This window comes from Protopterus annectens, chromosome 3.part0 (assembly GCF_019279795.1).
Source record: "Protopterus annectens isolate FY-2018-M chromosome 3.part0, PAN1.0, whole genome shotgun sequence".
Taxonomy (NCBI): domain Eukaryota; kingdom Metazoa; phylum Chordata; order Ceratodontiformes; family Protopteridae; genus Protopterus; species Protopterus annectens.
Genome location: NC_056731.1, coordinates 1,683,416,476 through 1,683,440,432, shown reverse-complemented (window position 1 = coordinate 1,683,440,432; position 23,957 = coordinate 1,683,416,476).

Below are 23,957 nucleotides of genomic sequence, written 5' to 3'. Positions count from 1 at the left end.
TGCAAGAGGTCTCTGTCCACTCTATAGCACTCCACTATCTCCAGCTCATGTAGCCCCTGGTATGTTACCCTGGGCCTGTACACTCTTCTCTGTCTCCTCACTGTGGGTTGTCCAGCAGCATTTGCATTATCACCACCCTCAGCATGTTGCATATGTTGCCTTATAACAGCAATGGCAGCCCCTAACATTTTTTGTCTCTGTACAGCTTTTTCAATTTTCACTTCTATTAGCTTACTGCAGTGTTGCAGTGTCTCTTGAGAGAAACATAATGGACTGTTGTTTGCAGTGTTTTAAGTGTTGGGCTGGGCTGGGCTAGTGTTCTGCCTGGGTAATTGCCTGATTCTGATTGTTTTCACCTGCTAGCTCTGCTAGTACTCCCTGGTAACTTCCCTACTATTTGGTGTGCTTCCCTTTTCCTTTCTGTTTCCTGGGGGGGGGGGGAGTGCTGCGCACACAAGTGCAATCAAGCACACAGCAGCTCACATGCGTGCACACATGCTTACATGGACTACAACTTGCTTATTCATGTTAAAACGCACGCACACCGGCGCAAACGTGCTTACAACTATTTACATAGCTTTACATATGCTTACTCAAGCTTACACATGCGCACACACGCTAACAAGCATGCACACTGTCTTACTCAGGTTTACTGGTGCGCACACGCATGCATGCTCAGCAAGAAACTCTGGTGTTATCCATGACATACACCTTCCATTTATTGACTTTACCTTGCCTACCTGTTGACACACCTCTTTCAATAATATGTAATTGTCGGCTGACACATGACACTTTGCTCCAATGAGCTTCACTCCTTTCATACATACCCCCCTCGTGATGTCACCTATCTTCTACTCTGTTACTCCCCTTATCCTACTCCTACACTCCACTGACTGTGCTCATTTCCTATGTAAACTTGCGATTCACTATCCTAACTCTCATTTGCATAGGATTGCCTACTGATGCTTGGTTACATCTCTTAGACTGAGATTCCCCCCTTAGCAACCTCTACTCGGTGGCCATGTTGTCTTCAGCCTGCCATTCACTTGCATTGTAAATTCATTTTAGCTATAAAATCCACATTTGTGGATCTTAATTATTAATTTTCTGTTTTTTAGGGTGCAGCACGTTTGTGCAGCGCTGCGCTACGGTTAAACCCTGGAGATCGGGATGAAAAAAAAAGTTATTTTATTTCTATTTTGCATCTCTTCCCATTGCCAATGGCCATATTTTTGGCCATTGGCATGCTTCCTCCTGTAAATGCATGCTTCTTTTGCAGCTGTCATGGCTCCGTTTTGCTATTTGCAGAACCTTACTCAGTTATCAACTGAGTACATTTCTGCAAATAACACTACTCCTACTCGTACAGGGTCGGGTTTCCTGGATTGTAAATTTACCTCATTTGCATAGCTTCCACCTGTAATTGAGGTAATTTGCATATCCAAGCCCTGTCTATGTAGGACTAGTTTAAGGAGCTCTGTTACACACCCCTACCGGCTCTTCCTGGATCGCTCAGCGGACATGTTGGCTGCATGGAGTCTTACTCTACTCTTAGACTCCGTGCAAGCCTTCGTGAATCCGGCCCTCTGTCTCTCTCAGATAGTTCTTAAATCAATATATCAAATATTATTGCTGGGTTAGCTTGCAGGATGACATCACTTCTTGTCATCTGAATTTAGTTCCCAAGCTAAATCCTCACTGCCAGCCTTTAGCATCTACCTGTGAAAAATGTATAGCCCTTAGATCTTTGCAGCTGCTGGAAGACATAAAATAATAAATCACTTACAAGACAATGTAGAAGGCTCCCTAGTTTTAGACATTCTGTCTCCTTGCTACATTGAAACGATTTTTATGGCACATTTATAAAATAATTTAATTTCAACTATTTTTCTGAAGTTTTGCAGGTTAACTTTCTACGTTCCAGTTCCCACTTTTAAAAAATGTAGATTTATAGTTACAATAGTGCATATACATTTCTGTTCTTTTCCAGTAGGGTACAATATGGATACATCTTTAAGCCCAGTACTTTACAAACCCTTTCAACACACACTTCTGTACCAGCAGTTCGATATACAAACAAAATACTATTCTAATACATTGTAAGGCAAGCATATGAATCATGTTGATATTCATGAATGACATATGATTATTGACAAAATTCCAGCTTGCTGTGCTGGCATTTCCTCCCTTTTGTTACACCACCCCCAAAAAACTCAAGCTAGTTTTTCAAGTGACCCTTGAGAAATGCTGCTTGAGATGGTTGATCCTATATGGGAATACCTTACCCCATTCCCTGTCTTGACAGCCCATCTACGTTGGCAATGCTAACCCCACTGTGGTGCTGCACTGTCATATCATATCCCTGCAACCCTAGGCTCCATCATAGTAATTTGGTATTTTCTTGGCTGGCTCCCTGTAGCCATAGATCCCTCTCAGATACATCCTGCCTCCTACTGCCAATACTTAGCACAAGGGCTTCTCTGTCATGGTAAAGTTTCATCATGTTAACATGGTATAATTTGTGCCCCTGCCTCCTGCCTAGCAGTTCTACCATGCAGGTAACATTACTGACCTTCCTTACCACTTTGAATGGTCCCTCCCAAGCTGACTGCAGCTTGTTGTGTCTGACAAGAAGGAGAACCATAACCTGCTGCCCCACAGCATACTCTCTCGCTTGAGCATTCCTGTCATACCAGACCTTTTTCTGCTGTTGGGCTTCTGCCAGGTTCTCCTGGACCAGGCCCATGAGTTCTCTGAGCCTTGTCCTGAGGTTTAGGGCATATGTCACAACAAACTCCTTGTGGCATTCACACTCACCCTCCTGCTCATCATGAATCAAATCTTGAGTTCCCCTCACCCTATGCCCATACAGTAACTCAAAGGGTGTAACGCATGTAGTTTCTGGGGATACCTCTCTGTAAGCAAACAACAGATGGACAAATATTTGTCCCATTCCCTCTTAAACTGGTCTGCAAATGCCTGTAGCATTGTCTTGACTGTAGAGTTTAACCACTAAACAAAACCATTAGTCTGGGGATGTTAGAGGGGGTCATGAGGTGCTTCACCCCACAGTGCTTTCACAGACAAGCCAGCAGGTCTGACATGAAACTGGCACCTCTGTCAGTCAGTATTTCTTTTGGGAAATCATCCCTGCTGAAAATCTCTAACAAAGCATTTGCCACCTGTTCTGCCTCAGTGGAGGGCAGAGCCATGACCTCAGAGTATCTGGTAGCATAATCTACTACCACTAGGATTTACTTTTTCCCTGTGGAACCTGGGGTATTCAAAGGCCACACAATATCCATAGCTATCCTCTGAAATGGCTCCTCAATCACAGGCAAAGACATCAAAAGGAGCTTTCACCTTGTCTCCTTCCTTGCCTACATTTTGGCACTGCTCACAGGTCCTGCAGTACCCTGTTACATCACTGGAACTCCCAGGCCAATAAAAGTTCTGCATAATGTGCCTGTTTGTATGCTTTATGCCCATATGACCCGCAAAGGGAATGTTATGGACTATGACTAAAAGTAGCAGATTGTAGGCTATGGGCACCACCAACTGCTGTATTCTATCTCCCTCTAACTCTCCCTCAGGGATCCACCCTCTATACAGTAATCCTTTGTCCCAGTATACAGATTCTCCCTTCCCTTGCGAATCAGGTCCCTCACTGACTACCTCCCTCAGGCCTTGTAATGTAGGGTCTGAGAAATGAGCCTGTCTCAACTCTCTCTTCATAACAATTACCAGCTCCCCTTCCACAGGAAGTCTGGTATTGTCTGAAAACAGTGCCTTAGTGTCAGCTGGGGTACTACTACTCACCTCTGCCCTTGCAGTCACTCTATCCAAGGGAACATCAGTACCCACAAGCAGCTGTGGCTCACCTTCAGTCTCAATGCTACAGGGTAGCTCCTTCCCTGAAGTAACCACCATGCCTGAGACTGTGGATCCCCCCAAGGCTATCAGACCCACATGCTTGTCTCCAAGCCTGACTGTATGTCACTGCATGCAAACAAGGTACTGCATTATCAAAATCATTCCTATCAGGACATCTGTAGGGATATCCTCAAACACACCTACTTGCTTACTTCCATTTCCACCCTCCCAGTCAAGGTGAACTCTAGCCAAAGGTATTTGGAATGGGGTAGTTATTACTGCCACCAGACAACTCTTTATCAGCTACTTTAAGGCTCTTAACAAAGGGTGTCCAATATTACTGTGTAATGTTACTATTAATCCAAATGGTAGTTTGACCAAGAGCAAGGCTATAAAGAGTGGCCCACACAGAGTCACCAAATGTATTTATTTTATTTATTTTACATCTGTTTACCGGGGAGGGCTGACTGGATAGAGCTGTTCATTTTCAGTGGATGCCCAGGGAGAAGAGTTCCAGAACAATTGCTAACATACTATACATAAGATCTTTACATAACCATTGTTGTTTACACATACAGTTATAAAATATAGCAGATAGTAACATATGATTGCATAAGATATTTACATAAGCATAGTGGTTTAGACATACAATTAAAAGTATAGCAGGTAGTAACATATGATTGTTGTTCATACAGTATGTTTAGTAGAGATAATCTTGAAGATGTACTGAAGATAAGATAAGAAAGGGAACACTAAAAAATTACTAGCCAGATAATCTTGAAGATGTAATAAAGATAAGAGAAGAAAGAAAAAACTAAAAATACTAGCCAAAGGAGGAGAATATAGACAAGTTCATATGAATATCAAATAAACATGAAAGCACTCTCAGAGCTTAAATCTGACTCACAAATAACATGCCACAATGAAAAGTTTAAATTTATTTAATAATAAATAATAAAATAACAAGAAAATACTCAGTAAATCATCACAGTAACATCAGAGTCCAAAATCACAGAAAATATTTAAAACACCATTGCAGAAAATATCTAAGCTACATTTCACTAACTGTATCTAGAAGAAATTACTATACTCTAGTTAACTTACTTCCATAGCAAGGCAAGCGTGGTGAACGGATCATCTAGCTGATGTTGTTGGGTCCATGTCAGAATACAAAGTACTCTGTCTCTCTCAGAGAGTGCTTAAATTAATATATCAAATATTACTGCTGGGTTAGCTTGCAGGATTACATCACTTCTTGTCATCTGACTTTAGTTCCCAAGCTAAACCCCCATTGCTAGAAGCTGCCAGCCTTTAGCATCTACCTGTGAAAAACACATAGCCCTTAAATCTTTGCAGTTGCTGGAAGACATAAAACAATTAAACACTTACAAGACAATGTAGAAGGCTCCCTAGTTTTAGACATTATGTCTCCTTGCTGCATTAAAATCATCTTTTATGGCACAGTTATAAAATAATTTAACTGAACTATTTTTCTGAAGTTTTGCAAGTTAACCATCTATGTTTCAGTTCCCACTGTTAATATATATATACTTTTACATATTTACAATAGTGTATATACATTTATGTTCTTTTCCAGTAGGATACACTGTGGATACATCTTTAAGTTCAATACTTTACAAACCCCTTCAACACACTTTTGTACCAGCAGTGGATGGATGGATACAGTTCAAATACATTTGTAACACAAGTTTATGAATCATGTTGATATTTACAAATGACATATGATTATTTACAAAATTCCATCTAGCTATGCTGGCAGTACCTCCCTTTTGTTACATGGTTAACAAATAGTGTGTAGCTATCTAAATACATAAGATCATATCATGTACTCATTGAGGTTTTAGTTGTTGATTACTTCATTGTCTGTTAATATATCAGGTAGGACTGCTCTATGTAACTAATTTAAAAATATCATATTGTTTGACTGATGTAGAATGGAATAGAGTGTAACAGGCTATTCTTAGTTTATCTTAGATTTTTTCCCTAGCTTATGAAAATAAATTACAATGCACTGAGATCATGGCATTATTCCAAAAACAAGGCAGTAAGGAAAACCAGGGCATACAGGGTACTGGAAGGAAATTCACAAGATAGCTTTAATGCCACAGAAATGGGAGTAAGTGAAGATGGTTACCATTTTGAAAAAAGACTCTGCTTTTTTATTCCCTAGTTTGACCAAGCAAAGTCCCTGATGCAATCCACACTTTCATTATTATTAATAAGCTAATCAGACATAGCGTAAATGCCTGCATAGTCCCTTGTATAGCTAGCTGATTAAATGAGAGAATCCATCTAGTGATATTTGAAGGATCTTCCTCGGTATATACATATCTAACTGGAGGTGTCCTGCAGGGCTCAGTATTCCACATCATTTTCTTTGATATCCATTCTAATGTTCCATGCTTGAGGTTATATAAGATTGATGATAATTGCAAATCAAGCACATGTGGTATCCTAACAAGATCTTAAGATAAATACTAAAAAATGTAGTGTGTTTTTGTTTAGTTAGCAGATTTTTCCCATGTCTTGTATAGTCTAATGTTCTGGCACAGCAGTTTTAGACTTTGTGATGTTAGAACTAGATTGTTCAGCAATCCTGGTTTGATTCCTTAAGCCTATTGTGCAATTCTGAGTGAGTCAGTTCTCCAGACATTGTTCTTGGTTTGTCCCTAAAAATGGAGGGGGCTAGCCAGTGGCCTTATCTGCTTAACAGATTCTTATTTACTTATTTAAACAGCGTATCCTTTCCAAACTGATACTGTCATCAAGGACTTGGGTACCTCTGTTGACAATGCACTATGATTTGGCCATCTTATCTTTACAATAGCTTTTAAATAATTTTATCTGGTCTAATTAAATTCTAAGGGTATATCCCATGCAGCTAAAGATATCTTTGTTCCCCTGTACTCATCCCTCATGAGGCTCATCAGTGAATATAATACAACTTTCAGGACACACCTTTCTAAGCATATTACTCCATTTGAAAGGAGTATAGCCAAACAGTCCACTTATGCTGTGCTGATGATGTCATAAAAAGGCCAAAACATGCATGTCCACAGTTAGTGGTATTTGGTTTTGTTGGCCTGAATCTGTCCACACAGACTTAAAAAGGAAAAAGTCATGTACATTCAGAATCCATATAGCTGAAACATGATGTACAGCTGAGTGACGTCTCCAGGCGTTTCTGCAGTTACCTCCTACTGCTCCTCTAGGCGTCTAATATTGCCTGTTCATATTTGCATTAATAATTCCAAAACCATGTTACATACAAGGTATCGGAAAATTTTATCTTGAAGCATACATGATGGCAAACACAACTGTATTGATATATGACCTCTGTCAATGGATATTTGTTAAAAATGTAAGGTCAAAGCTTCAATTTTTAAATGCTGATGCCACGCCCACTAGGAGTTAAAGGTACTCACACAAAAGAGCTCTACTGGAGGAAATGAGTTAAGGGGTCATTTGTATATATATCCCATGGGTCTATATACAGGAAGCTTAGGGTAACACATAGTGAAAACTCTAGCTTGCCTAGGTTTCTCTTGTAGTTTTACTGATTGGTTTCTCTGTGTGACTTTTCTTTTTGGTTTAGTTGTTAGTTGGAATATTTTGCAGAAACCTTAATGGTTATGAACATCAGCTGGGTTTAAAGATACTGTGTTTATAGAGTACAGCCAACCAGTCTACTTACGCTATATTGATGAGGTCATAAGAAGGCTAAAATGTGCATGTCCGCATCCAGTGACATTTGGCTTCATTGGCCTGAATATATCCATAAAGACTTAAAAAAGAAAAAGGAAAAAGTCATGGAAATTCAGAATCCATATAGCTGAAACATTTGCTGTCCTTAAGGGGGTCATTTGCATATATCCTTTTGGCTTCCATTACAGGATGTTTATGGTATCACACAGTGAAATCTCTTGCTTGGCTAGGTTCTTCTTCTAGTGTTTTCCATTTGAAAGGACATCAGTAATTTTTAACCTAAAAGATGAGGTGACTGGACCAAAACTCCCTTAGTTATTTAGATAGACTAGCGGCCCTTTCTTTATATTCATTCTCCCACTGACTGCTTTATGGTATTCCATACTTTACTTTTTGTGCCATGAAAAACTTTGCCCGTTTGACCTCTTTTACCTTTATATATCAATTTCTCCCCAATTACTCACAATCGACATCAACAAATAGATATGAATCATTGGTGGGGTAACTACCTAACCAAAACGAGTTAGCATTATTGAATTATGCAGCAATTTGTCTAGGTTATTATTGGCTTTAATGATTGCTTGCCTTGCATCAACTTATGCACCACTGAAAGAATTATTGCTGCAGTAAATATTATTGTATTGCATGGAGTGCTTCTATAGTGTGAAACCCGATCTTAAAAATTGTTAAGCACCCCTTGCTTCAGTTGTTAAGACTGGGTAGCATACTTTAACCTGCCTGTACTGTCCAGTAAATGACAATGGCAGAATTAAAAACAGGTGTGCTGGTAATGTGTCCCTGACTTTCTGTAATTTAAGAGCTATGTGTTTTACTGTACTGAAAGCTGGAAAAACACTTAGCACTTTTTTTTCATTAACTAGGAGCATATAAAGCTCCGTGAACTGCAAATAATTATAATTTTATGTCTGATCATAGCTCATTATTATGTGTTCTTAACATGGATGCCAAGAAATTCAATTTCTTTTTATCTTTTTATCCATGTCAAGAATCCATAATAAGCCAGTTATTATCAGTATTCTGATCACAATCCTCTGTATATTAATATTATTATTATTAATATTGCAACCCAAGAATTGCAATGGTTCTCGCAAGGATATTGGATTTCCAGATGTTTTGCATTCTGATTGCTTTCACAAGTCTTTGTATTGTTCTTTTGATTTTACTGAGGTTAAAGTCATACTCATAACATCCAACTGTCCATATGACAAAAAGTGTTCAGTTTTGCCATTATACATGTGTTAATACCTAATGATGTTATTTTCATTCTGGCAGCAAGAAGTAATGTAACAAACTATAGGCTTTATGTTCTGGTTACATAAAACTTTATACCTCTGTTTTGGTTAACCGATGGAGATGTTTTGCCTGGATTTTTAAGAGAATATGGCTAAACATAAACATACTTTAACCCTCTTGTCATGGCCAGTACTGCAGCAGCACTTATAGCCAAAACACTGTGTGCTCACTGTGTATGTTACATATACTCAAGGGATATTCCTGCATAATATATATACTTTTGCCTTTAGTGGAGAGCATAAAGGAGGAATATCAGTCTATATTAAATTATTAAATAAACATTTTGTTAGCATCTCATGTACCGTCATTGTCATTGAGGATGTTAGAGAAATTAATGGTACTTTAAAACATCTGATTATCAGGTAAAAAGGTATCTTCTAGTGAGAGTGGTGGAAAAAAGTAGTCTGGAAACCAACCAGGAAACGCTCATGGAAACCAGAAACTAGAAACAGAAGAATTAATCAATCAGTTGTGAGATAATATATTCAGAAAAGAAAAATGAATCTGTGAAAACTGATCACTGTTGCAAGTCACTTCTGCAAACCGTGTTTTTGTAGTTAATATATTGCCACAAGCCATGAATTAATTCTACATATTACTGTGTCACTGAAGTACATTAAACCCCACTAATTTTAGAGACCACTATCTCTGCTAAATAAATGCTGCTGAAGACTAGTTGCTGTAGTAGTGTTTATCATTTTTGCTCTTGTGATACTAAAACTTTTGGTGTACATTTTGTCTTTATGCACAGATGAAAATACTGGCATCCCTTCACAGCTGCTGAATAGGAATCATGGCCTGCTTTTCTCAGTCCTTATTTCCATCTGTTCAGACACTCATTACACTGGAATTCTTCAGCTGCATGTTACTAAATTGTCCCACACCTTTTACATACTCTACTATAGCAGTGTGTGTCTGTGAAACCATTACTTAACTGCATTTGTAGATTTTATTGGCCCCATTGTACACTTTTCAATTTGGCTATGAACACTGACTATAATCAACTTCAAGATTTACAAATAACAGATAAAATAAAGAAATTCTTGGGTTTTCTCAAAACCTGAGCATTTTCCTTTCTCTGTTGTGTGATGGGTTGAGATATGAAAATGTCATTTTTAAAACACAGTATTCAAAAGTATCTGATTCAAGCAGTTATATTTCATGACTGTTTTTTTTCTATCCATAGTACGAAGATTCACTCAGACACAAAAGAGTGACAGAATGAGACCTCTCTGAAGGATTTATTAAAGGCATGCCTGAGACAGTGACTGCTTAAGTCTTACCTCACCTCTGTGGAGCAGGACTACACTTAGGAAGCTTCAAACAGGGCAGAATGAATCACATTAAGTGAGATTTTTCACTGGACCTAGGAACCATGCTGTAATGTCTTACTTTAATCACAAGGGAAGGAAAATTTAAAGTTCCTTGGATTCTTATGGTTTTACTCTGGAGAATACATCAAATGGTGATATCTGACAAACTGTGATAAAAGAAAGTTAGAGAATAGTCAGCTCTCAGAAAAAAAATATCCATAAAAGGTGTATGTGATTATTGTTTTGAAATGAAAATAAAGAGAAGGTGTGTCGGGACGGGTAGAGATCATAATTCTTTGGTAAGGAGGAATTAAGAAGTGAAAAGAAAAAATTTTATAATTTAATTTTTTTTTTCTTCTTTCTCTTTTCTGATTTCAGACAGTCCTTTGTGTGTTTAATAAAATGGAAGTGCATTAAAGTCTTACTGGTGTCAAGACTAATGTGGAGAAAAGAAATGAAAGAATGTAAAGGGTTTATGCTGTTTACATATTACACTTACCATTAAATGATTAGGCCTGTTACTTTGTCATTTCATATGTGCCCTTTACTTGTAATGTTATTAGATGGTTTTACAACAAGAGTATTGTTAATGTTGAATGCTTTGCGACTGGGTCATGCCAGAAAAAGGGGCCTCAGACCAGTGTACATAGCCTGTTAACAAATATATAAATAAAATAAATAGTATAAGATAAGAACAGTGTTCGATAACACAGTTAAGAACAATGCACATTATGGAAACCTGGGCATCCGAGCATAAAATAAATACTGCAGGCACTGGTAACTGAAGTAATTCTCCCAGATTCAAGAAACTCCATGCAAGAATAAGACTATTCTTGCATGGAGTGGTTTGTGTCCATTTAGACCAGCAGTGCACCTTGCATATTCATGAAGGTGTGCTGCTGTTTAATCTACACAAACACAGACCATGAACGAGAGCAGGGGGCGTGTTCAAGTAGTGCATGGACACTAAATATGCCCCCTGCACTCAGAAAGTGCCGTACAACACTTTCTAAGCTGAACTAGCAATATATTAGAGCTTTGCTCTAATATTAGGCCAGTATTTAAGTGTCCGCGGACACGGAAATTAAAAAATAATCATTTCAGTGTCTGCGGACACTGAAATAAAACTCAGCAACAAGAAAGCAATGCAGGGGGTGTGTGACAGGTTCTGTGATACACTCCCTGCATTGCTAAAGTGCTGTACAACAGTTTTGTTACCTGCTAAAGCTGGAAATATGGGCAAAAGCACACATAACAGGGGATAAATCCTCCAAAGGTGAAAAAGCACAAATATAGCCCCACAAACATAGAAAGTTGACAGAGAACAGGTCATGCATTAGCATGAATAAGGTAAGGGTAGAAGTCTGAAAGCAAATATATGCCAATATCCCCTTACAGCATTGCATGTTAACAAAGGCACAAATAATGGGGGGAATAAATACTACGTTAGGGACAGACCTGAAAAATTGCCCTCACAGTGCTCACATACTTAAAAAGTTGATAGATAACAGGATGTGTATTAGCAAGAGTCCCTGCAGGATAGATGCCTGAAAGCGAAATCATTGCCAGTATTTCACAATTGCAGTCCCAAGTAGTTGTCAGAACACCACAATACACATCCATATAACCTAATAATATGATAATAATATATACTTTTTTTCACTAGCCTAAGGAATGTTTAAGTGTAGCTAAGTGAGCATGCACGTTATGGCTGTCTGCTTAACACAGCTTAAACATCCCATAGGAGTTAAATACAAACAGAAAAGTGCAATTTCAAAGCCAAGCTAGTGTATTGGTTGCAGTTGTGGTTTTACATGCAGGTGTTTACAGTTCAAGTCCCAAAACAGCTTATTTTCCTATGTGAAAGTAGTGTTAAAATTATTTTAGTAAACTTAAAATATGTAGCAACTTTTTTTGTCAACCAGGGTAGTGTAGCAGTTCCAAAAGTGAGATGTCAGTGTAGTAAAGATGTGAAACCCCATATAAACACAAGTGCCCCATACAGTATAGTCACACAAGAATATAATTTAATGAAAGCACATGGGGGATGTCATGGAAGGTAAACATAAAATTATAATGTGTATATAAATAATACTTTACAATATAAAATTGTAAGTATAATATGCTTAAACTTGCCTTAATCACTCTGTATCCACCAGACCTTGTTCTGCCCAGCAACAAAAGAGTCAACCTTGCCCAGTCTAGAACTTGGGATGCTGTCCTCTGCAGTCACAGAAAAATATCACTATACCATGTGAGCTGTAAGACTTTATAATGCTTTAACAAACATGTCATGCATTCTGGTCATTTAACATTAATAAAAAAAAACAACAGTCCCAAGTGTCAAACCCATGACCCTGAACACTATTGTCAAAGAAATGTATCATTACACCATCTGAGCAGTTGACCTTAATGTTGCTTTTTCAAACATATCATGCAATAGAGGCATACAATATTAGGGCGAAAGCTTTGTGGAACTATTCATGTGTTGTATATAGGCATACATACACACACACGCACACACACACACACACACACACACACACACACACACACACACACACACACACACACACACACACACACACACACACACATATATATATATATATATATGAAAAAAACAACTTTTTACACCAATGACAAGAGATGAGACAGTAAGCCAATATTTGAGTGCTTATTTGCAAATTGGCAAAGGAAAGCTGATGGAACGGCCCATTACAAGAGAATGAGATGTGCCAGTTGATTGGATAAAAGTAATGTGGGTATGCCCCGGTTCTATTGAGTGAGTGAGTGAGTGGATCCTGTGGGGGCTTGGTTCTGTCCTTCAATACTGTTGGGGTTCTGGGAGGTGTGGTCCTGCAATGGAATGGACTTTGAAATTAATCCTTTTAGCAGAATCTGCGGATACCTAGTGGTTCTTAATTGCCAAACATCCTGAAAAATGGAATTGAAAAGCAGGGATCTACCCCATATCAGAGAAGTTATCAATTACAACTGGCAACTTATCTCAGATAATACAGACCGTGTACACATACTGGGAGAGTCCCCTGTTTTTTCACACAAAAAACTAGGACACTACACAATTCTTTTGAAAACGGTCATCCTTCTTTTTCTCCTGTTTCAGGAGTTAACATGGGAGTTAATCCAGGCATGTTTGCTTGTAACAACTGTGTTTCCTGTGATTACATCTTACAGGCACAAGAATTTGTCTTTCCTCACAATGACAGAAATATTAAGTTTTTTAAATACTACGAGTGCAATAGTAGCTTTCTGGTTTATGCAGCAATCTGCAACTCATGTCCCTGCTTCTATATTGGCAAAACTACTCGGAAGCTCTCCAGCTGCATCAAAGAGCATAAGGCAGCCAATCAGAAAGCATGACAACAGAAATGCCTTGGGCAGGCATAGTGCGATATGCCATGCTTTTACAGCTGTTAGAATTTATGTCCTTGAACAATTAGAAACATATTTTGGGGACAGGGAAGGTCTTCTAAACTTTAAAGAACTTAAATGGCAACTTGAATTAAATGCAGAATCCCACCTTGGGCTCAATGAAACTAGAAACCTTAAAAGTGCTTTAAAGTGGATCAATTATTAAACTGCAAATGCACACATAACAGGGGATAAATCCCCCAAAGGTGAAAAAGCACAAATATAGCCCCACAAACATAGAAAGATGATAGAGAACAGATCATGTATTAGCAAGAATAATGTAAGGGTATAAGTCTGAAAGCAAATGTATGCCAATATCCCCTTACAGAATTGTGTGTTAACAAAGGCACAAATGATGGGGGGAATAAGTACTACATTAGGGACAGGGCTGAAAAATTGCCCTCACAGTGTTCACATACTTAGAAAGTTGATAGATTACAGGATGTGTATTAGCAGGAGTCCCTGAAGGATAAAAGCCTGAAAGCCAAATCATTGCCAATATTTCATGATTGCAGTCCCAAGTAGTTGTTAGAACACCACAATACACACCCATATAACCTAATAATATGATAATAATATACACTTTTTTCACTAGCCTAAGGAATGTTTAAGTGTAGCTAAGTGAGCATGCACGTTATGGCTGTCTGCTTAACACAGCTTAAACATCCCATAGGAGTTAAATACAAACAGAAAAGTGCAATTTCAAAGCCAAGCTAGTGTAGTGGTTACAGTTGTGGTTTTGCATGCATGTGTTTACAGTTCAAGTCCCAAAACAGCTTATTTTCCTATGTGAAAGTAGTGTTAAAATTATTTTAGTAAACTTAAATTAAGTAGCAACTTAGGGTAGTGTAGCAGTTCCAAAACTGAGATGTCAGTGCAGTAAAGATGTGAAACCCCATATAAACACAAGTGCCCCGTACAGTATAGTCACACAAGAATATAATTTAATGAAAGCACATGGGGGATGTCATGGAAGGTAAACATAAAATTGTAATGTGTATATAAATATTATTTTACAATATAAAATTGTAAGTATAATATGCTTAAAATTGCCTTAATTACTCTGTATCCACCAGACCTTGTTCTGCCCAGCAACAAAAGAGTCAACCTTGCCCAGTCTAGAACTTGGGATGCTGTCCTCTACAATCACAGCAAAATATCACTATACCATGTGAGCTGTAATATATATTTATAATGCTTTAAAAAACATATCATGCATTCTGGTCATTTAACATTAATGAAAAAAACAACAGTCCCAAGTGTCAAACCCATGTCCCTGAACACTATTGTCAAAGAAATATATCATTTCACCATCTGAGCAGTTGACCTTAATGTTGCTTTTTCAAACATATCATGCAAGAGAAGCATACAATATTAGGGCGAAAGCTTTGTGGAACTATTCATGTGTTGTATATAGACAGATACACACACCCACACACACACACACACACACACATATATATATATATATATATATATATATATATATATATATATATGTATGAAAAAAACTACTTTTTACACCAATGACAAGAGATGAGACAGTAAACCAATATTTGATGCTTATTTGCAAATTGGCAGAGAAAAGCTGATGGAACGGCCCATTGCAAGAGAATGAGATGTGCCAGTTGATTGGATAAAAGTCATGTGGGTATGCCCCGGTTCTATTGAGTGAGTGAGTGGATCCTGTGGGGGCTTGGTTCTGTTCTTTAATACTATTGGGGTTTTGGGAGGTGTGGTCCTGCAATGGAATGGACCTTGAAATTAATCCTTTTAGCAGAATCTGCGGATACCTAGTGGTTCTTAATTGCCAAACATCCTGAAAAATGGAATTGAAAATCAGGGATCTACCCCATATCAGAGAAGTTATCAATTACAACTGGCAACATATCTCAGATAATAGAGACCTTGTACACATACTGGGAGAGTTCCCTGTTTTTTCACACAAAAAACTAGGACACTACACAATTCTTTTCAAAATGGTCATCCTTCTTTTTCTCCTGTTTCAGGAGTTAATATGGGAGTTAATCCAGGCATGTTTGCTTGTAACAACTGTGTTTCATGTGATTACATCTTACAGGCACAAGAATTTGTCTTTCCTCACAATGGCAGAAAGATTAAGTTTTTTAATTACTACAAGTGCAATAGTAGTTTTGTGGTTTATGCAGCAATCTGAAACTCATGTCCCTGCTTCTATATTGGCAAAACTACTCGGACACTCTCCAGCTGCGTCAGAGAGCATAAGGCAGCAATCAGAAAGTGTGATGACAGAAATGCCTTGGGCAGGCATAGTGCGACATGCCATGCTTTTACAGCTGTTAGATTTTATATCCTTGAACAATTAGAAACATATTTTGGGGACAGGGAAGGTCTTCTAAACTTTAAAGAACTTACATGGCAACTTGAATTAAATGCAGAATCTCACCCTGGGCTCAATGAAACTAGAAACCTTAAAAGTGCTTTAAAATGGATCAATTATTAAACTGCTCTCCACCATTAACATGAAAGTTTTGCTAGTAAGCACATTGTAGCACATTGTAATACACTATAAATATTAAATTTAATTCACTGCTTTGTTTTTTGCATTGCTGGCTCACTGTATGCTTGTCTTTTGGTTAAATGGTTTAAAACTAACCCCGGGATTCAGCAAGCTCTGCACAGTGTGCAGGAATAGTGCAAGAGCTACTGCACGCAATATGGCCGAAAAGCGATCCAGGAATGAGCTCCTGGGACGTGCATGAGCGCTCCTACACTATTCCTGCACAGACACATCTCCTGTATGCTAATTACTCCATTTGCAGGTGAAAACCATGCAAATGAGGTGAATTAGTGAACCAGGAAGCAGGCATGTGTCTGTGCAGGAATAATGTATCCTCCAGAAATGTATTTGGCTACTAACTGAATACATTTCTGCAAATTACAAAATGGAGGCATGACACCTCCAAAGAAAGCATGTATTCAATGTAGTAGGCATGCCAATGGCCAAATATATGGCCATTGGCATGGTAAATAGTTGCAAAATTACAAAAATAACTTTTATTTTTTTTGGCCGATTTCGGCCACTTAAGTGTAGGTCAGCGATGCACAAATGGGATTGGCCCGAAAATAAGAAAAGAAGTTGAAAAAAAGCTTTTAAATCAAAATCAGCATTCTGCCATAATAGTCAATGGCATGCATAAGACAACAATACCATGGAACAGTGGTTGCTAGGGGGTAGGCTGAGTTTCAGTTTTGTAACCATGGATTGAGGGGACTGATACTGAATCATAGATTTCCCCTCACTGTTAGCTTGCACCCAACCGTATAGGTAGAGCAACACCATGGTATAAGCATAAGAGGTAGATGACCTCATGAGGGGGAGTGTCATGCATGCTGTAAGCTTATTGCAGTTCTGTCACCCGTGTTTGCCCTTAGCTAAGCACAGCTAAGGAAGGGGAGTGTGTCTGAGGCTGCCTAGCAGTAATTACATTGCCTAAACGGGTGTGTGTGCCACAGAGCAGGTTTTAAACAACAACAAAAAAAACAGGAAATAGCAGCTCTGTTCACATCTGAGCACTGGGTATGCATGGTGTGCCTTGGGGCTTAAACAGGAAGGCAATGGGAAGGGAAAACAGCATTAGGAAGGCAATCAAGGAGAACTAGCATAGCTGGCAGGTGAAATGTATCAGAATCAGCCAATTAAACAGGTAGCAACCCAGCCCAGCACACTACTATAAACTCTGCAGACACCTTTCACCTGGTCTTTCCCACAAGCTCTACACCACCGGTGTACACAGATGGGGAAATTTTACCTGACAAAACTAACAAAATGATAGCGGCTGCTGTTGCTCTCATACATCAATATGTGGAAGAGGCTGAGGGTGGTGAGGATGAGAATGCTGATGACCAACCTACAGTGAGAAGAAGGAGAAGAGTGTGCAGACCCAGGGTAACCTACCAGGGGCTACATGAGCTGGAGATAGTGGAGCACTATATGGTGGACAGGGACATCCTACAGCAAATTGTTGAGCTGTGCCAGCCACGCCTCACACACAGAACCAACAGAGGGGAACCCATCCCAGTGGATACCAAGGTATTTGTAGGTTAAGAATACCAGCCACAGGTATCTTCCAAAGGCCAACTGGGGATATCATAAGGATCTCACAAGCATCAGCATCCAGAGTCCTCCACCAGTTCCTGGATGCCATGTCAGCACATGCCGGTGAGCACATATATTTCCTCAACCCACATGAGGCGTTGACCAGCAATATGCGTTACTTCCACCAAATAGCAGAATACCCTGAGGTAGTGGGTGCTATAGACTGCATGCACATATACATCAAAGCACCACCTGGTGAGCGAGGTAAGAGCTACATAAACTGCAAGGGCTTCCCCTCCATCAACTGCCAGGTCATGTGAGATGCCAAGGGCACTATAATGAATGTATGTACTGTCAGCCCTGGAAACTATCATGACACCCACATCTAGCATATGACACAGCTGTACCAGAGATTTGCCAATGTGGACATGCCATATGGCCACCTAGTGGGGGATGCTGGCTATGGACTGGAGCCGTGGCTGATGACACCCATCAGAAATGCACACACATCCAAACAAGAACTGCATAATGAGGCACATGCACAAACCAGAATCAAAATAGAGCGTGTGTTTGGGATGCCCAAGTCACGGTTTCGGTGCCTGTACATATCCGGTGAAGCCTTGCAGTACTCTCCAGCTACATGTACACAAATTTTCATTGTATGTGCCATGCTACAAAATATGATCCTACGGAAACAGCTGCAGGAAGAACAGCACAGGGCAGGGCCACACAGCCCCCCACCATTGTCAAGACCAACAGAGGCACAGAGTGACTCAGAGGAGGAACAACCTGAGACTGCCCATGTAGGCAGAAGGAGGCATGCCCAGTATGCCCAGGATTTGGCAAAGAGGCAATGCATAGCACATACACTAACACAGTAGGAATCCAGGGAATGATACCTCTCTCTGACTCACACATACAGTAAAAGCGATGCCAAACATGACACTACCTGTGCTTTACCATGTATAGGGAGTGTGCTATGTGCATCCGACATAGTCAGCCTTCCAGCACCATCCGCAATACTGGTACAGCCACAAGGTAAGTCACTCTTCCTATCAATTGCTGAATGGAGTAGTATGTTCTGATAGTTGTATCTATGGTATGGATGTGAGCATGCAAGAGAATCGGGAGGCTGAATGGAATGGCAGCAGATAGTGGATACCTATATGGGTAGCATGAAATCCATAACAATTACTGGTGTCAACAAAGTAGGCAGTACTAGACAAGGTGACAAATCCCACTGCAGTACATGTGGTGACCTAAATGTGTGCCCATAGTACAGACACATGCATGTCAGTGAGGCTCACATACCCAACAACAGCCTCAGCCAGCTGGACAGGTGTAGATGACCATAAAGAAAGACTATGCTAAGGCCTCCAATTAATGGCAAAGGAGAACAGCCCCCCTCCAGACATACACAGACTTACTACAACAGCTCTGACAGTTGTATGTTAGTTCTGAAGGGTAGGAAGTATGAAACTGAAATGTAGTTCAATAAAACTTAAGATCTGTGCTCTATTGATATGCCTCCAGTCTGCATGATAGGTCAGAATACAAAACAAAATGGAAGCCAACAGAGGACCTAAAATACCAGTACAGTCAAAGCAAATGTTTACAGTCGTCAGGTGTGCCCCCCCACAATCCTATGTAGAAATGCAGTAACATGTACATGTGGGTTTAATAACAGTGGAGCACACATTATCTGAGCTGGCCCAATTTACAGGATAGATTGTTGCATGTGTACAATATGCAGGGCTCTGTATGTTAGGTTGTTGTGTGTTGTATACTGTGTGGAAGTGGTCAGCATGTAGGCATGGAGGGTTGTGTCCCAGTGGCCTATGTCCAGTACTGTCAATGAAAGGGCCATTTTCTGGCAATTGCAGTGCCAACCAAAATGTATCCCAGCAAGACCCAATTCAGCAGTCATCCATACTCATTGTTCGGATGTAATATCTGTTAGCATCTGAAAGATGTATATGCCATGAATGTGGGTCCAGACATGCACACAGTACACAGGTGGAATTACCCTAGACAGAGTACATAAAATGTACACACATTTGGAATTGTACATACAGGTTAGCAGCACATTAGTTGTCTGTGTAGTATGGAATACTGATGTAGTCTGATGAATCACTGACAGACCACAAAAGGCACAGTTTTGAAGTAATGAGAGACTGCCATTATCCCTGCACAAGGCAGCATAAGGGGAATGTCTCAGGTATATCTGTGAGTCAGCTGTAAGAAGCTTCCATATCACACATGCACTCAGCTCACCCCCACCATCAGCCACAGGTTTATCACAGGTCATATCCCTGCTGCTGGGAATGAGTACAGTATGACCCCCACTTCTGTATGGGAATACCCACAAAATGCAGCATGCTGAAGAGGTGTCCCATGCAGGTGTGTCCCTAGCTGTAAGCAGCACCCTGCCAGCATCCAGAACAATGGATTAATATGGACATGAACTATTGCCATTAACACCTCACACATTTACCCTGTCACCCCAGGGGTATCCAGTGTCTCGCATCCTGGGACTTTAGGAGTGACAGAATGCACTGGCCTGCTACAGATGGCCTGCATCACTACCAAATGCCCTACAGTCCTCTGTCAAAGACCTGTGCCTCACCCATACTGCCAATGTATGTTATCTCATGGGGTCCCAACTAACAACATAACACAGTCCACAGAACACAAATGCAAGGCCATGTCGACAAATTCCAGTAGCATGCCCACCATATCCTACTGTATGAATTGTGGACCAACCCCTAAATACCACTGGGATGAAGGGACAACAATAAGGATACTTCTCAGATATCACTCGCATAATGTTAGGAAGATGATAGAATAACAGAGTGGGGGTATAGCAGCATGGATGCCATGGAGTGTGTGAAGTCTGAAACTCTGATGTGTGCCCATACTACCCCTGTCAGCAAACCCAGTAATGGGTGGCTACAAACCCACTTGTAAACCACAATGTGAAGGGGAACTGACCAGATATATGAGCACTGCCTCTAGGTAAACTGGGTGAATCTTTACAGCTGAGAGGTATGGCCACAGCAGGATATGGCCATTCGGTTATGTCGATAGATGTACAAGCAGGGGATCTTCAGCATCCATAATACCAAGGTGCTGGACCATTTACACAGACCCATCAGCAAGTGTCTGCAGCTACCCCTCCAGAATGGTATGAGTGTGCAAGAATATGTAGGCTGCAGACCACTAAACTAGACACAGCTTCATTCATCTTGTATTTCCCAGGAATAACTGTGAGCAAATAAGTATATCTGTCAGTAGTTGATGACATAATACATCAGAGTGTAAAACAGTACTATGTCTGAATATCTCTGCTAACACCAACCATGTAACACAAGCAGCACCGACACAGTAGTTACAGTATCCCATTATCTTTTGCCCATTGTGACTCCATATTGTCAACCTATCTACAGATATCCTGCAGAAACATGTTGCTAGCTGTAGGTGTAGAACACACAAACCTGCACTGGATTACAGCCTACCTGGAATGGATTCACAAACTCAATACAGAAGGTCATACTGGGCATGCTCTTACACTTAGAGAAATGAAGCCCATGTCTGACAACAACAGTGGACTATACATATCTGTCAGTCACAGATGTTTGTGCACACACACCACAGTGCACACCATTCATGCTTTGCACACACATTGGATAGGAATACTCACACATATTCAAGGCCAACACAATATAATAGGTCAAACATACACACACACAGATGTGGGGAAGAAAGAGGCAGGCAGTGACAAAGAGATTGCCATCATGAGGCCTGTCCCATCCACCACACATCCAATTGGCCAATATCACATGATGTGCCGATGTCAATCACTGTAGACATTTGCTTTTGGTAACCCTCAGCCATATACTGTCTGTGGTGCTTGTGATAACTGTGTAATATGATAGTACAAATGAGTATTCATCTAGCATTTGTATACCCAGTCCTGTCAAATGTAAAGTTGTGTGTGACTGAGGGTTTTGTGTGTATGTGTGTGTGTGTGTGTGTGTGTGTGTGTGTGTGTGTGTGTGTGTTTCCAGAGGAATGGTTTATGGCTCATTCACACACACACTGCACTTCCCATAGCCCATGTTAGCACTCATGCTGATGTCAGTCACCTTGAAATAAACCTCTGGCCAGTTCTCAGCCCCATAATCTCCATGGTGCTTGCGATAACTATGCTATAGTGTAACATACTAGTTAGGGAATCTAATCCCAGACATGGTATCTATAAAACTGTGTGTGCGTGTGTGTGTGTGTGTGTGTGTGTGTGTGTGTGTGTGTGTGTGTGTGTGTGTGTGTGTGTGTGTGTTTGTGTGTAGAGATTCATGATTTTGAGGCTATTCAGTCACAACACCTCCAATTGCCCTACTTTAGCAAGCCTGCTGATGTCAGTCACCTTGAAATACCTCTTAGGACAGAAGCCAGCCTTGTAAGCTGTGTGGCATGTGCAATAACTGTGTAATGCTATAGTGTAACATACTAGTTAGGTAGGAGTTCTAATCCCAGACATGGCAACTGTGAAGCACTGTGTGTGTGTAAACATTAATGGTTTTGAGACCATTCACAGTCACTACACCTCCCATTGCTCCCCTTTGCAAGCCTGCTGATGTCAGTCACCTTGAAATACCTGTTTGGAAAAGACCCAGACATATAAGCTCCGTGACGCATGTGGTAGCTGTGTAATACTATAGAGTAGCATACTACTTAGGTAGGAATACTAATCCCAAACATGGCAAGTGTGAAAGTCTGCATGTGGAGAGATTATTGATTTTGATGCTATTCTCAGTCACTACACCTCCCATTGCCCTACTTTAGCAAGCCTACTGAGGTCAGTCACCTTGAAATACCCCTTCCGACAAGACCCAGACATATAAGCTCTGTGGCACATGCGATAGCTGTCTAAATCTATAGAGTAGCATACTACTTAGGTAGGAGTTCTAATCCCAGACATGGCAACTGTGAAACTATGTAAGTGCATGTAGAGATTAATGACTTTGATGCTATTCACAGTCATAACACCTCCCATTGCCCTACTTTAGCAAGCCTGCTGATGTCAGTCAACTTGAAATACCCCTTTGGACAAGGGTCATCCCTATAAGCTCTGAGGCATGTGTGATAACTATGTAATGCTATAGTATAACATACTAGTTAGGTAGGAGTTGTAATCCCAGACATGGCAACTGTGAAACTGTGTGTATGCGTGTGTAGAGATTAATGATTTTGAGGCCATTAACAGTCACTACACCTCCCATTGCCCTACTTTAGCAAGCCTGCTGATATTGTCACCTTGAAATACCCCTTTGGACAAAGGCCAGCCCTATAAGCTCCTTGGTGCGTGCAATAACTGTGTAGTGCTATAGTGTGACATACTAGTTAAGTATGAGTTCTCATCCCAGCCATGGCAACTGTGTGTCTCTCTGTGTGTGCAGAGATTGATGAATTTGAGGCGATTCACAGTCACTACACCTCCCATTGCTCTACTTTAGCAAGCATGCTGATGTCAGTCACCTTGAAATACCCCTTTAACAAGGGCCAGCCCTATAAGCTCTGTGGTGCATGCAATAACTGTGTAATGCTATAGTATAACATACTAGTTAGGTAGGAGTTTTAATCCCAGACATGGTAACTGTGAAACTCTGTGGGTGTGTGTGTGTGTGTGTGTGTGTGTGTGTGTGTGTGTGTGTTTGTATGTGTGTGTGTAGAGCTTAATGATTTTGAGGCCACTCACAGTCACTATGCCTCGTATTACCCTACTTTAGCACGCCTGCTGATGTCAATCCTTTGAAATTTCCCTTTGGAAAAGGGCCAGCCCTATAAGCTCCGTGGTGCATGCCATAAATGTGGGACAATGCAGTAACAGTAACTACACAGGTATGGGTTTGAATCTCATCTGTTGCAAGTGTTTGTGTGTGTACCTCAAAGATTTTGGCCCCATTTACAGCCAGTACACATCTCAGAGCCTGACTTTGGCAGTCCTGCAGATATCATCCACCTTACAAGTACCTGTTGTCAATCCTAAACCATATCAGGTCAGTGTTGCATGTGGTAAATGCATAGCATAATGGTCCATAAAGATTGTTAGACAGAAGTGTGAACCTCCCCCCTATCAAATGTAAATGTGTGATTAGGGTAAAATTATTTTTGGGATCTCTCCCCCACTACATCACCCAAAGCCAGTATTTACAAGG